General features: G+C 31.0%; 1 protein-coding gene across 7 annotated transcripts in view; it reads right to left on the reverse strand.

Annotated features, from left to right (window-relative positions):
- LOC107438772 (POU domain, class 2, transcription factor 3) overlaps positions 1 to 16086 on the reverse strand; it is a 545522-nt gene that overhangs the window by 142939 nt on the left and 386497 nt on the right. The window lies entirely within an intron of this gene.

Below are 16086 nucleotides of genomic sequence, written 5' to 3' on the forward strand. Positions count from 1 at the left end.
GAGAGAGAGAAACTTGTCTTTTTTTATATCATCTAATATAATAGCAAATGAGCTGGATAATTTTTTTTAATGACGAGGAATGTTTCCTCAAAGTAAATCATTATTTATATGTATATCTTTACAATACTGAAAAGTATTATTTTTGAATCACAATAATCGTTTTGTATCATTTTCATTCAAAAATAGTATTTTTCAATGCGGCTTAGATAAAAATTTATACGAAAAAACAATTTTATAAATATCGATTAAAAAATAATCAGAATCGTTTTCGATTTTAAATTTTAATTGTTTTCAATTTCTCATTCAAAAATAGCATTTTTCAATAAGGGTTAGATAAAATGTTATACAAAAAAACTATTTTATAAATATTGATTAAAAAATAAAAAATAATTAGAATCGTTTTAAATTTTATCGTTTTCAATTTTTCAATCAAAAATAGTATTTTTCAATGAGGCTTAGATAAAATTTTATATGAAATAAAAAAAACGATTTTATAATTATCGATTTAAAAATAAAACATAATTGGAATCGTTTTCAACTTCTAAGTTTTTGCTGCGGAATAAAATAAAGCCCATTGAATACACCTTTCGGGTTACAAAATATTTTACAATGAATTGAAAGTTGAGAGTAATTTAAAAGAAGTTTTACAAAAATGATGAATGTTGCGTAGTTTGACAGCATCTAAGTTAAAGGACAACAAACTAAGGAGCTTCAAATTAATTTTTCACCCATGTAAAAAATTCAAAACGAGTATCGAGATCACCAGGGAGCGCTACCTTCGTCTTTAGAGAATGATGAAACTGAAGGGGGAAAAGAGAGAATATATATATATATATAAAAAAGTATCGATCGTCGATCTGGTCAGTTTGGAGGGTGGGTAGGGATGGTGATGGGTGGGGAAGGGAACGAACGAAAGCTTGTCGATATTCGTGAAATTTAAAGCTCGCCCTATTCCGTGACTACAGTTACGGATGACAGCCACTGGTCTGTCTTTTTCTCGCTCTCTTCTTCCTTCCATCCGAAGAATCAGAAGAAATATTCTATCGTTCTTCTTCACACCATCGGCGTGAGAGTCGGATGATAGAGCGAAGAAGTGAATGGAGGGGATGGCCTCTCTGGGACATTCGACAAGCAAGAGACAAAAGGAAAGGAAACAATTTTTTTTTTCAATAAAAAAAAATAATGTAACAAAAACGTAGATGACACGTAAGAGGGTAAAATAAGAGATTTTGAGAAGATGTATTTTACATCTTTTTCTATATCGCGACAAAACAAATTTCTTGCATTCATTTTTTTCCCTTCTTTTCTTTTTGTGAATTCTGAGTGGGCAATTTTTCTTTTATTCAGTGGGTTATATGAATTTTTCAATGCAATATTACTCAAAATAAAGGGGGATTTTTTTTCTTCACAGTAACAAAAAATATTTTTAAATAAAATATAAAATTATTAAAAAACTGTAATTTTTTTTAACTAAGTAAATTATGTATTGTTTTTTTAATAAATATACAAGATATAAATGTTTTTTTTTAGAAGCCAATGAATAGAAGCCATTTACATTGTCTAGCTGTTCATGTAGGGAACTACTATTACGCGCGCGTATAAAAAGTCTCGAGCCAAATGCGTTGAAAATTATTACTTTGACGAAATTTCATTGGTGGTTATTAATAATAAATGGTAACTGTGATAAATACTAAGCATATGGATAGTTCAGATATATATATAAATTTACNAAGTAATTAATAATTATTCAAAAAATTCTTAATTCTAATGTGTTTCCCTAATGGATAAAAAATTATTGATAAAGTTATTGATAAAAGTTATTTTTCACGTGGGAAAAATGTGAATCTGAACAGGTTAAACTGCAACACCATTCTGGTTTCTTTTAGGAAATGAGAAATCACGATACGATCAAAAATATGGTAAATCATAATTTTAAATTCTCAGCAACACCGTCACCCAGAGCAAAGGCAAGACAGGTTCAAAAAATTTCGCAACACCATTTCGCAATTTCTTTCAAAAGGACAGGTTGATAACCTATACGAGAGCGTGATGGGCAATTCTTCACTTGGGACAATTTCCCTTGGTAATTGTTTGTCTTCTCACTCTTAGTTTCAAGTCTCTTGATTTGCAATTTTGTCAACTACCACCAATGACCAGGCAGCTGAAGCCAGAAATAAAAAGATGGCCACCACCAAAAGTCAAAAACGGATGTAGCAATGACCTAGATTGGGGTTACAAAAAGGGTCAACGACATAGAAACAGAAGCGGCCATCGCAATGATGATGAGCAAAGGGGCCCCAAGAAGCCTCATGGGTAGCTTCACAGCATAAATGCTACGAACTTCCACAGAAGGGAACGTCCTTTCTCATTCAGGAGGGCCCCAGTGTGGGTCAATTCCTCTCGACCACTCAATCATACAAATCTTCTCACAATTTACATCATTTGTATACTTTCGTCTGTAACATGTGTCGATATTGACAGCCATGCGAATCGGATATGAGGTGTTGGCACAAGTTGTGTATGGCTACTCATCATTTCTACAGAGATGAGGTTAAAGAACGGGTGGATTTTAAAACTTGAAAGGGTGAATAACCTCAAATCGAAATTCAAGCAACCATGGCACTCATGCTATTTAAATGCTTTTTTTAAATATAAAGTTCTCATAATGACAAAAAAAATGGTTTTAAAGGCTTTTGAATTAATAAACATGATTCAACCAATAAGACGATAGTAAGTTGTACAAATTTTCGCTAATGAATAAGAGCAACGTAAGATAGGGTGACTTAAAACCCGATATTTTATATCATAGATAATTCTCAGAAGCGTGTATACAAACTCGATTCTTAAAATTATTTTATATCATGGATAATTGACAGAAACGTGAAAATCAGGCATTAACTTACGTATGACGCCAACAAAATCGGTTCTTAAAATTATTTTGTACCAAGAATAGTTAATAGAAACGTGAAAATCAGTCAGGAATGAAAGTAAGATGTCTACAAACTCGGTTCTTAAAAGCATTTTGTACCATGAATTACAAATTTTTTTAAGAACAGAAATGTGAACATCCGAAAGTAAAGCGAGTGAGATGCCTACAAACTCGATTTTTAAAACTATTTACTATAATAGATAATAGATAGAAACGTAAAAATCAGTCAGTAACGTACGTATGACGTCAAAAAATTCGGTTCTTAAAATTATTTTGTATCATGGATAGCTAATAAAAATTAGAAAATTAGTTAGGAACCAAAGTAAGATGCATACAAACTCGGATCTTAAAAGAATTTTGCATCATGGTATAATGGAGAAATGTGAACATCCGTCAGAAAATAAGTAAGACGTCGACTAGTACGATTTAATTATTTTCGATTATGAATAATTGATAGAAATGTGAAAATTAGTAAGTAACGTAAGAATGAGGTCGACAAACTTGGTTCTTAAAACTATTTTGCACCGTGAATAGTTAATAAAAAGGTGAAAATAAGTCAGAAATGAAAGCAAGATGTCTACAAACATGATTCTTGAAAACACTTTGTAACATGGATTACAAATTCTTTAAAGAACAGAAATGCGAACATCAGTCGGAAACGTTTGCATCTACAAACTCCATTCTTAAAATTATTTTCTGCCATGAATAGTTAATAGAAACGTGAAAATCAGTCAGGAATGAAAGTAGGATGTCTACAAACATGATTCTTGAAAACACTTTGTAACATGGATTACAAATTCTTTAAAGAACAGAAATGCGAACATTCGTCAGAAACGGTTTGCATCTACAAACTCGATTCTTAAAATTACTTTGTATCATGGGTAACTAACACGAAAAGAAAATGTCTTAAAAGTATTTCAAGTTTGAGATAATTGACAGAAACGTGAATATCCGACCAAAACCGGTCACAGATTAGGTCCCCTCATCGAGGGTGATATATGGAAAGCAAAAGGTTTCGTTTTGAAGGGGAATATGGCGATGATTATAGGAGAAGCACGTATCCAAGGAAGATGGAAAAGAAAGAAACTCGATGTCAAGAAGAAAAAGAGACAAAAAAAGTAGGTATATCATTTGGAAAACGGTGACATTCTGGTACGGGGAGGAATGGTGAACATGTATCAGCTATGATTCCGAAAAGAATAACTAAAAAAAAAGGGTCGGGAAAAGGTTAAGAGAGTGAGAGAATGGCATACAGCTGAAGGGGTGGGATACTAGAACCATACATCAAACAGCTCCTTGTATTCGTTCCAGGCCAAAATGTTCGAAACCGGTAATTTGGGCTCTGGATTACGATTAGTAAATGTCTGACTCGAAAACGATTTTCTACCATCAAATATTTGTCATTCACGGCGAGACGAGCCGTCGACGGGCAGGGTTAAAAAGTGCAGGACAACGCTTGACCAGACAGTCAAAGAGAGACAAAAGGACAGTTCGAATATGGGATGGGGGGAGGAGGGGGTGTCGGAGAAGATATAAATTTTGTTCCTGAGTAGAGGGATGGGAGAAATGGTTTATAGTATTTTCAGAAATTCACATGGACTGTGACAAGGGCAGAGCGCACGTTTTAAAAAATGAAAGTTGTATAAAAAATCGTCTGAAAAAAATCAACGCTAAAAAGAGATTTTTTTTTTGTAATAATACGATATATTGGAAAACAAAATAATAAAAAAAACCTTGTCCCCGGGACTGTTTGAAAAGTACTTTACGATATTTTACACAAATTGTCTAAGATAAATGACTAAGTTTAAAAGGAAAAGACTGAAAAACAGTTTTCAAGGTTTTTTTTTTTTAAAAAAAAAACATGGAATACATGGAAATACATGCCTTTCGAAGAGAGAGTGAGAGAGAGTGGGAGAGACAAATTAGTTAAAATGTTACTTTGTTATAAAGTATAATTTTATTTTTTTCTAATATTTTTCTAGTAATGTACTAATTTACTATATACTATAATTTTATTTTTTTCTAATATATTTTAGCATTGTACTAATTTATTGTATACTAATTTGCTGTTTACTATGATTTCATTCTCTCTAATAATTCTCTAGCATTGTACTTACTATATACTATAATTTTTGTTACAGTATTTTGCACAGTACAGAGACACTAACTTGCTAATATAATACATAATATTTGATAATTTAATTTCGTTCAAATATTTTTCTACCGTTGTATTAATTTACTACAGATTTTTTGTTATACCTATACAAATAATTAGAGATTGATTTTCCAATATGATACATAATAATGTATATTTTTATTTTGTTCTAATATTGTTCTAATATTCTACTAATTTACTATATACTGTAATTTTTGTTATATGTATACAAAAGAGGAGAATCTGATTTGCTAATATAATACGGTTGTTGAAAAGTATAATTTTACTTTGTTCTATATTTTTCTTGTACTAATTTACTATCTACTATTATTGTTTTTAATACGTATAGAGGAGATAATTTAAAATTTGCGGTGATAATTGCAAATTGGTTGACGTATTACATTTATTATAATGCTCATTCTCATGTTTTGCTACATTTTTCTTGTATTGTATTGAATTACTATCCGTTGTTATCTTTGTTACACGCATACGAAGGATGTATCGCATTGTTAATATAATTCATAATCATATAAACCTTTATTTTGTTCTTTATTTTCTTCTGTATTGCTCTAATTTATTATCTGCTATTATTTTTGTTATACATACACAAAGGGGGGATACTAATTTGTTAACCCATTAATGCCAGACTGCACAAACACTAAACGTTATAAACACCGATGTAACTAACTGGACTAATAAGAAGAAAAATTATCAACTAAGAACTAATAAGCAGTAAAATTCATCTGCAAAAATAGTTCCAGATTATAATAATTATCTTCAAAAATAGTACCAGCTTAAAAAAATTGCAAAACAACAAACCAATCAAATCTATCAACAAGGTGATAGCTCATAATATTTTATAAAACAACGAACTAATAAGAAAAAATAGTACCTGACTAAAAAAAATAAGCGACAAGAATAGTACCAGATTATAAAAATAATCAGTAAGAATAGTACCAACCTATAAAAATTCAATCAAATAACGAACTAATATTATCTATCAGCAAGAATAATACAAGCATCGAAAATTAACGCTATTATAACATCGAATGCATACAGAATAAGCTTTTCTGAATAATCTCCGAATGATTCATACAAAATCGGTAAAGACAACAGTTAGGACAGAAATTTACGAGAAAAATAATGAAGAATAAACGAATAGGAATAAACTGGCGTCTAAAATTAACGTTATTATAACATCGAGTGCATACAGAATAAGCTTTTCTGAATAATCTCCGGATGATTCAAATGAAATCGGTTAAGACAACAGTTATGACAAAAAAAAAAAAAAAAAAAAANAAAAAAAAAAAAAAAAAAAAAAAAAAAAAAAAAAAAAAAAAATACTGAAGAATAAACGAATAAGAATAAAATGGTGCTATTATAACATCGAATGCATACAGAATTAGCTTTTCTGAATAATCTCCCGATGACTCAAATGAAATCGGTTAAGACAACAGTTAGGACAAAACATAATGAAGAATAAACGAATAAGAATAAAATGGCGTTTAAAATTAACGTCATTATAACATCGAATGCATACAGAACAAGCTTTTCTGAATAATCTCCGGATGATTCAAATGAAATCGGTTAAGATAACAGTTAGGACAAAAAAATAATGAAGAATAAAGCTTTTCTGAATAATCTCCCGATGACTCAAATGAAATCGGTTAAGACAGCAGTTTGGACAGAAATTTATGAGAAAAATAATGAAGAATAAACGAATAGGAATAAAATGGCGTTAGAAGAGAAAATGATTTAAGAGGGAATGAAGTTCCTTAAAGGGGATGATGTCATTAAGAGAGTCGTGACCCAACCGTTGTCTGTTTATTCCAATCCAAGTTGAACCCTTTCACTGTCCTATCGGAATGGACGCCCCACCACCGCAATAGCTGATTGAGTTAAGATCCTCCTATCCCTACAAAGAACACGATCGTCTAATTAACCCAATGCTATTCTTTCTATCTCTCTCTCTCTTTCTCATAGTGTATTGCAATTAAAAGAGAAAAGGCAACAGCTAGGTTCCATCAATGATTTAAATAGAGATATATGGAGGCTTTGGAGGCGGATAAATAATTACTCACATTACAGCAAGAACAATAAAAAAAAATAATAATTGAGTAAAAAGATGAAAGCAGTTTTAAAAGGAGAAAATTATTCATAAAAATAATTAAACATAATGCTTACGAGATAGCACATTAGATGGTAAAGAGTAGCAATAAAAATGTACCGATTTAAAGCTATGGTGATATAAAAGTAACGCTTTTTAACGAGGATAATACTATAGTATTTTTATAACTTCGGTGAGTTCGTAACAGTTATAATGAGTGGCAGGTTAGGTTTGTTTATCCTTTGCTTACCAGGTTTTAAACCAGGTTTGATTATCTTTATGTAGTCAGTGTTTTCTATGCTAGTTGTGAAAATAACGCAAAATTTTAAACAATGCCACAATTTGCAAAATTGAAAAGCGCTTGCAATGTAAATCTTTAATTTTAAGTTAATTTAATGTTACCCTTTTGGGGTTAATAAAAATATGTAAAGAAATGAGAAAAAAAAATAATTGATTTTAATTACTCTCATCCCGGCGACGATTACACCAATTGATGATTTTCATCTCTCCAAAATCAGAAATTTTCTTTGCTCTGTTTTAAAATGAAAGCAGCGTTTTGAATGTCAGGCACTTTGTGACCTTTTTTTTTACTTCCCTTGGCGAAAATTTTCTAGCCATTTATTTGCGGATGAAGCAATAAGGTAGATTGCAAGGAAAGATGAATGCCTCTCAGTCCCAATAGACTAATTGTTATTTGGTTATTTTAATCATGTTTTCACTGATAACTAAAACACGCAAATGGTAACATTTACAATACTCTTAAATTCACAAAATCAGATTAATGTTGAATTTTAACCATATTATAAAGCAAAATCGTTGCGACCAGAGCAAGGTGTTGAACCAAGCTGTCACTTAAAATAAGCCATAGTATTGTGCAATCAAGATTAAGAACTTTATACCATATTTTGATACAACTGGTAACAAAATTTTGACAGTTTCTGACTGTGGGCCTTGGCTTACTGAATAATATTGTTCTAAACCTGCTTTCAGCCTTGGAGTTCCAGTTAGTAATTTTGCTTATGGTTAGATCCTTTGTTACATCATCTAACCATCTCTATTTTGGATCTTCAGCTTCAATTCATTAATTTCCACTTTAAAACTGTGTAATCTAAAAGCATCAAAAATTTTATTCTTACTAGACATTACCAAAAAAATTAAAGCGCATATAAAACCATAGAAACCGGAAGTTTCTTAAAAGCAAAATCTTTTTATTTGAAGGATTAAACGCCGAAGTCGAAGGTACACACAGCTAAGGCCATTAGATATTCAAACCAAAAGAATAAATAAAAACCAGTGAAAGTATTTATAATACATTATGCGTCCTAACACTCGTGTTGAACACTTTAGAAGCACGCCTTCCTCATCCATCTTCTGACAGGCCGCGCCAACAAACTCAGCCAACTCCATCACGAGCTCAAGCGCCATTTCACCCTAAGATGTAAAAAGGGGGCTCCGTTTTCAACAGACTTAGTTATAAACTCCAAATATTCCATCACTTTTTATTTTAGGCGACAGGTTCACCGGGGCACACACCATTCCAATCTGAATTTTATTTCGTGACTTTGGAGAGTTTATATATCATTCCAAAATGAGTAACTCCGAGTAGTAACCATTCAAGCGCTATTAAATTCCCTCCCCTAGGAAACTATTATTGATGCTTTTATTCCTCTGGCCATTGGCAGTTCCTTGGAAGGGTCCGGCAAGAGAAAAATTCAAGAAGCGGAATTAAATAGGTGGAGGAAATATTTTCGTTTATTTAAATATCAACGTAAAACGTTCTTTCACTGTGGAAGCATGGTTTTACTAACGCCTTCAATTTTGTTGCTGACTTTCCGTATGGTTAATAGATCCAATGAACATCAACAGCATAACTGTACCTCTTAATAGTGTAATAATTTTGACTGCGCAAATATTGAATTAAAATAAACTTTAGAAAGAAAATATGACGAATAACTAAATTTTAATCGTTAAAGCTTGCTTAAAATGGCAACTTTATACAGGTGTTCCGAAATTCCTGCAAGGAGGAAATTGTACACAACACACAATTTTATTAAAAATGTCAAGAATTTTTTTTTATTGACTCATGAAGTATACATCATAATTACATACTGCTACAAACAAATCTTCTTATGGCTAGAAGGGCTGTTTAAAATCCAGCCCTTCACAAATTAAGTATTAAAGTGCTTATTAACAAAAGCTTTATCAGATCTGTCTTGACTTATGCGTCTGAGATTTGAGCACTGAGTTTACATACGCAATGTATTGAAATGTATAAAAATATAGAGAGTTAAATGGGCAAGTCATCCGGCCAGAATGCAAAAAGACTGTTACTGAAAGAAACTTCCGGCTAAGCTCATAAGTTCTAGATTTAGAATCAGACCTTTTCACGAGCAGATGGATAGAATATGTTAAAAAAGACCTAAACACTTTTAAAGTTAAAAATCGGAAGTAACAACAACAGATGTCAAAATATTACTATAGTAGGCCTGGCCTTCTTTAGAAATCTTCTCTGTCATAAATGTGGACGGATAAGTCCTGTTAATTCTCTGTCCTGTGAGCTCTGCAGAGCCAATGAAGAAGAAGAAAGTAAACATTATAGGATTGTATATATAGAACGGCATAATGTCGAGTTATGGGAATTAAACTTTGTTTAAAAAAGTAAAGAATTTACACAACAGTCCATTGTTGGTCAGGAAGATCATGGTGGTAAAGGCTCCACAACTTCGTGACCGGAGGTATAATTGGGGCAATGTGGTCAACATAGCAAACTAAGTAGTAGGCAATGCGGTTAATGCCACCTTTATTTCCCATACAGGCTGGTACTTGACGATCTGAAATTAGGTGGGCTTCAATCCACCACATCCTCCACACAAACTGCCACCACTGTAAGTTTCTCATAATGAAATAACAGCAGCGCCTTTAACCAAGATCCCTCGTTGGCTGTTGATACGTAATCAATGTCATACATCAAACCATTGGTGGCTGTTGTCTTTTATTGACATAAATCTTAAGACTTCATAAAACTCTAAAAGGAAAAGACCACCACAGCGTTAAATAGCGTAATATGGGCACACTAAGTTCTTACATGTAGCATTTAATGTTATTTAACAATTAGCTTTCGATCTTTTGTCGGTGACAGTTTATAGCACGAATGGCGCCAAATTTAAAACTTGTGAAAATGATGCGACTTTTTTCAGAAACAAACAATCAGTTTTAGTTTGGAAACGCACTGAATGCGCACGCAATGACAAAACAGCTTTATTTTATGTTCCATAGATATTTTAATTTATAAATGAAATGAAGTAATTTTCTGCTTTTTCAAAATTTTTTTTTTCAAGTTTCAAATGCTAAAAGCGATTAACCAGAATAAATTAAACAAATTGAATACTCAAGTAAGTATAAAGATAAAAATTAGTAGATAATAGCATAATATTAAGCAATGAATAGATAACATGAGAATATTACCAAAATAACTCATCAGTTTATAACTCATAGATTCGGAAAATGTTAAAAAAAAAATGTCATTCTGTAGCAAAGAATTCATTATAAAATATGGAATTCTGAAATAGTAGAGCATTCCAAGAGAATAATTCTAAAGAATAATGAAGTGAGAAAAAATAAACTATTTAATGTTATATAACGCTATTATTAAATACAAATAAAATACACAGAAAATGAAAATAATCTTAACAGCTTAAGATATGACTGATTCTGCATTATTTATTAAATGGATAGCAGAATTTCGCATGTAATTCTCAAATAGTAAAGTGTTACAGTCGGAAAATAGTAAAGAAAAACGAAGTATAAAACTATTACTGGCCATAAATAACTAGTAAGCACGGAGGAAATCCACAGAAAAAGACTTAGATAAATAATTAAAAATTATTATAGCTTAAAAAAATCTAATTTTTAATCATCAAAAAGTTCTTTCAGTAAATAAAGTTCTTTGAATAACTCACTTTTTGATCAACACAGAAACAAAATAAGGTATCGCATCACCCAAGCGAAAATGTTATCGACAGATGTCAGAACCAACGCTCCATTTTCGCCAGAATAGTAAAAACATATGAAAAATAACCCAACAGTTCTCAAATCTATTTTCTTAAGCTTTTCCCCACTCGATTGAAAAATGGAATTCCCATTCCTTCGCGAATTCTAGAGTGATACAGCATTTCGAAAGGCAAACGCCATAAATTATGAACTTAGACCTTAAGATTATATTTCAAATATCCTCGATATACCTAATATATATATACATACACACACATATATATATATTCAATCAATGGAAATGAAATATACTTCGCTGACATTGCAAATACTTTTCTTCTAGTAAAATTAATAATAGGGCTAACATGACACAGAATATATAAAAATGTGAAATATGTTTGAGAAACAAATGGGGGGAGAGAAAAGATGGCCAGTTTTGGCGGAACTGACATATTTTATAGTGAAAAAGGGGAAACTGAAATATTTCCGTACCATCCCCCTTCTGTTGAAAGAGGAAGAAGAGTTGGTGAATTTTACCTGTTGAAATCGAATGAATTATTGGAATAAACACACATAGGTGAGTGTTATAAATAAAAGATAAAATGTCTAAGCAAATAAATCGTAAAGGTAATATGCAGTTTCTAAAAACGAGTTTTCTTTTAATCCTTCATAAGGCCAAGGGAAATATATATCGCACCAACTTCATTAATTTTTTGATTTGGATGAGAATTTGGATGGAAATTGCTTTTCAAATCCAGGGGTTTGTTTAGAAGAAATTTGGGTCCGTTAACGGACCCTTCACAAAATATATCTTTTCATGAAAACGGACAAAATCTTTTAACTTAAAAACGAATCCTTCACAAAATGATTTATCTTTTAATCGGGCCCTTCACAAATTTGCTTATCTTCATTATTGTTTTGTTAATCGAATAAACCCTTCCCAGGAAGAAAGACAGATGTAAACGACCTAAGTTTTGTCTTCGGCAGACGCTTCTTCCTTTATTCGTCCGAAATGAATATTCTGCGTTCAGCAGTATAGGCTAAATACCAAATATTTTTATGTTCTATCTCTAATTTAATAGCAGCAATTGCTGTTTATTTTTTAAAATTTATTATTTTTTTTATAATAATGTTACAGTGTTGAGCATAATCTTGTATGTCTTTACAATTTAAAAGCTCCTTGAAAAAGTTTTTTGCAATAACAGGACTCCATTTGCACAAATTCAGAAAAGCAGGACCCTGGTTGAAAGAATGTGACTTAACGTTTATTTTATATTCACAAATTATGAGTAATTTTTTCCCAATTTTACAAAAATGGACCTTTCACAAAATGTCTGAACAGATCCCTGAAATCTCTTTCGCCAAGCAAAATAAAAAGAAGACGCAGTTTTAGAGCCTTAGATATAAGGCAAAGCTATAATTTCAAACAGTATATACCATCTTGGCGTAAAGAATTATTTGGGCTTCAGAACATAGAAATAAATAACTTTAATGTTTTAAAAGTTATTGAATTTTTTTAGGAATCGCTCAATTTGGCGACACTTTTCCACGTTGATAAAAATTATCAAAATCAATGCCTTATTTTCATTTTTTTACTTCAAATTTTAATGAGTCCAGACAATGCAGCATTAGAGTAAGCTTTTAAACATTTAAAAAATTAGACTACAAACGCTTTTTATTTTCTCAAAACTGTGGCCTTTCTCCGTATTGACCTTTGGCGACATTTTCGGAATAGACATAGAGGGTTAAAGATCGGTTAAACTTGACTTAACCGTCATGAGTAACTATTTCAAACTCACAGCAGTTACGAAAATAGCATATCATTAGCAACAAAGCATCATTTCATGCGACTACAGTGTTCGAAAAACAGGCTTGATTTAGCATGAGTGATAAATAACAGAATTATTCCATTTAAATTGCATAGTAATTTTTTTTTCCATTTAATTTTTATGAATTAAAAAAAAGAGACAAGAGTCCACTATTACACGAAAGAAACGAGATTACAAAGTAACCAAAAATGTTAAGACATCCGAGACATATCGATCGATGAAAAAATGGTTTACCCTTGATACTCCAATCGACCAATAAATCGTTTTAAAACAACAACTCATATACTTTTTCTTCCATTTTTTTTTTAAAAAATGAAAGGAAAGTGGTAGCGTGTGTGTGTGTAAAAGTGAAAGTTTCTCGCCATGACTAAGCCGACAGATCAAAAGAAACCCTCAGGGCTAAGGTTTTGATCGTCTTTTAAAAAGCCACAGCCAGCGACTCCGAAGTTTCGATTGCGCCTAAAGCCCATTCTAAAGGAAAAGAAGGCACTGCCTTACATGCTGAAATTCGGAAGAAATCCCGGGGGAAATAAAGGAAATGTCATCTTAAGTCTAGGTGAAGGTAGGGTCGACCACTAGATTGTAACAAGCTTACTTAATTTTTATTTCTCATGCAAAGTATGGACTCCATATTCATATTTTTAATTCAAGATTTTCTAATTAACTCAAGTGACTGCATTGCGCGTATCACTTAATATGTTCTTCCTCTACACAAATCTATTAGTCCACGTTTCTTAGTCATTTAACAAGTGTGAGAAAATGCAATGGATTTTAAAGAAAGAAAAGCACCCTAAAAAGTGGGAGAAGCGGCTTTAGAACAAAGAAATTAAGAAGAAATTTAGAATACATCAGAATTATGTGTCTTCCACAAGTTAGTTATCTAGTGGCAGAACAAGCTAATTGATATTTTAGCGAATCTGGAAAAACAGCTTTAGAATGTAAAGACATATCAAGGCTATCTTCAACTAGTTACATAACTAATTTAAGTGAGTAAAGTAGTGAAAATGTGTGAAGTAATATTCTAGATAATTTGAATACGAATAATAAAAAATTCAAATAACTTTTTTAGATTTTATATTTTAGTACAAATGTAATTTCGAAAATCTAACAGATTTTTTCACTAGCTACAAGACCGCTTTTAATAATTAAAAAATACCAAAATATATTTTTAATTGCAATTTTCTGACCTAAGGTGATAGAATGACTTCTATGGGAGAATTGTCTGCAATATCTAATAATTTTACATCGATACATAGCACAGAAATAAACATAGCACAGGATACATAGCATTACATCGATACATAGCACAGGAATCAAGAAAAAAAAATTATGTATATAAATACTAAGGCACGCATATCCGCTGCTAGTTGTTTAGTAAAGTTGAAAAAAAAATATCGAGTTCTATTAAGACATTGTTCATGCAATCGAAAGCTTGTGACAAAAATTCAGTAATCAGATTTTTGATTGAGTGAGTTAAGTTGAGTGATTTCAGTCAAAATTATATCACGACCTTCGAGACTTATTTTTATTTACAACAAAGGGTTCATAAACTTTTAAGGTAGACCACAAGATAGACCACCATATTTCAAATTAAATCTAATTTCAATTTTGAAGAAATTTTTTTTAAAAATCAATTTAAAAAAAAGCAAATGAAAATGTGTCAACCATTGCTTGTTGGTATTACAAATCAAAAAACCAAGAAGTGTAGAAATCAATATCAATAATTTAGATGTATTTTGTTTGTTTATTTTAAAATAAATAAACAAATAAAATACATCTAAATTACTTTCTCATAAGCCGCAAAAAAACAGTAAATAGAATGAGTGGGAAATGCTGAGCAGACGATACTAGAAAAAAACAAAACACATAAAAAAAATTTAAAAATGATTTCGAATCCAGATAATTAATATCACATCAAATACTGGTTATTCCATCAAAAATTTTGCAATCTCGCCCCTCTATATATGCATATCCCCTGTGCCTGAATTGTTTCGGGCTTTCTGCGACAAAACTCTCTAGCACTAATATCTTTCCGCAAGGTACTGTCAATAATAACAAATATATATGTTACTAATTTAAAGGAACAAAAAAGCAGTGTTTACGAAAAAAACAGATAATTATTTTATTGAATATGAAATATTTCTTTATTTTAATATTATGGGCGATATTATCGAATTTTGTTGTGAAGAAAAACTCACTAATTATTTCATTTATCGCATTTTGTAAATCGTCATCACATTAAAAAAATAATAAAAAAATCATGAAATCCGTAGCAGTAATTACCGAAAAACAGATCGACGGCGAAATCACGCGAATCAGACTCTTCAAAAGAGAGTGACTCAAATGAGTGTTTCGTTTCAAGATTTAATTGTTATAATAAATAATATCGGATTTTAAAAACTATATGGAAATCAAAAGAAATAGTAGTGAAAAAAAATAAAAAAATTAGAAAAAAAACAACATAGAATCGTTGCCTTAAAAAGTTACTACTCGAATGCATGATTCGAATTTCCCATATCGACTGAAATATAACGGGATAATTAAAAACCAGGTGAAAATCAATAACTGTCGAAAATACAATCGACTCCACATAGATTTACGATACCATTGGCGTAAATTGAACGCGACAAAAAGTGATTACGTAAATGCGCAATTTAAATTTTACGTGTAAATTTTGGAGAGAAAATTTTTTTTTTTTTTTTTTTTTCTTCCCGAAAGAAAAACCTTTCTGCAAGAACTCTTTAACGTTCTGCGACAATATCGCCATGTCGCCGTGATTCTGCCATCTGTACATCTACAACTGACCTCTATTTATAGATGACTGTTAGGATAATCTAGAAAAGAAATAACAAGAACACTTAATAGCATACATTCCATTTTTCTTACATCTGGTAACTTCTGGGAAGACTTAATCTTACGTATTAAAAAAAGATTAGCTTATAGCTTGAACAGATGAAAAAATAAGAAATTAATTTGCAGTTTGAAATCAAAAAAAAAAAAAAAAAAAAAAAAAAAAAAAAAAAAAAAAAAAAAAAAAAAAAAAAAAAAAAAAAAAAAAAAAAAAAAAAAAAAAAAA

The sequence above is a fragment of the Parasteatoda tepidariorum genome, chromosome 5, assembly GCF_043381705.1.
Source record: "Parasteatoda tepidariorum isolate YZ-2023 chromosome 5, CAS_Ptep_4.0, whole genome shotgun sequence".
NCBI classification, from domain to species: Eukaryota; Metazoa; Arthropoda; class Arachnida; order Araneae; family Theridiidae; genus Parasteatoda; species Parasteatoda tepidariorum.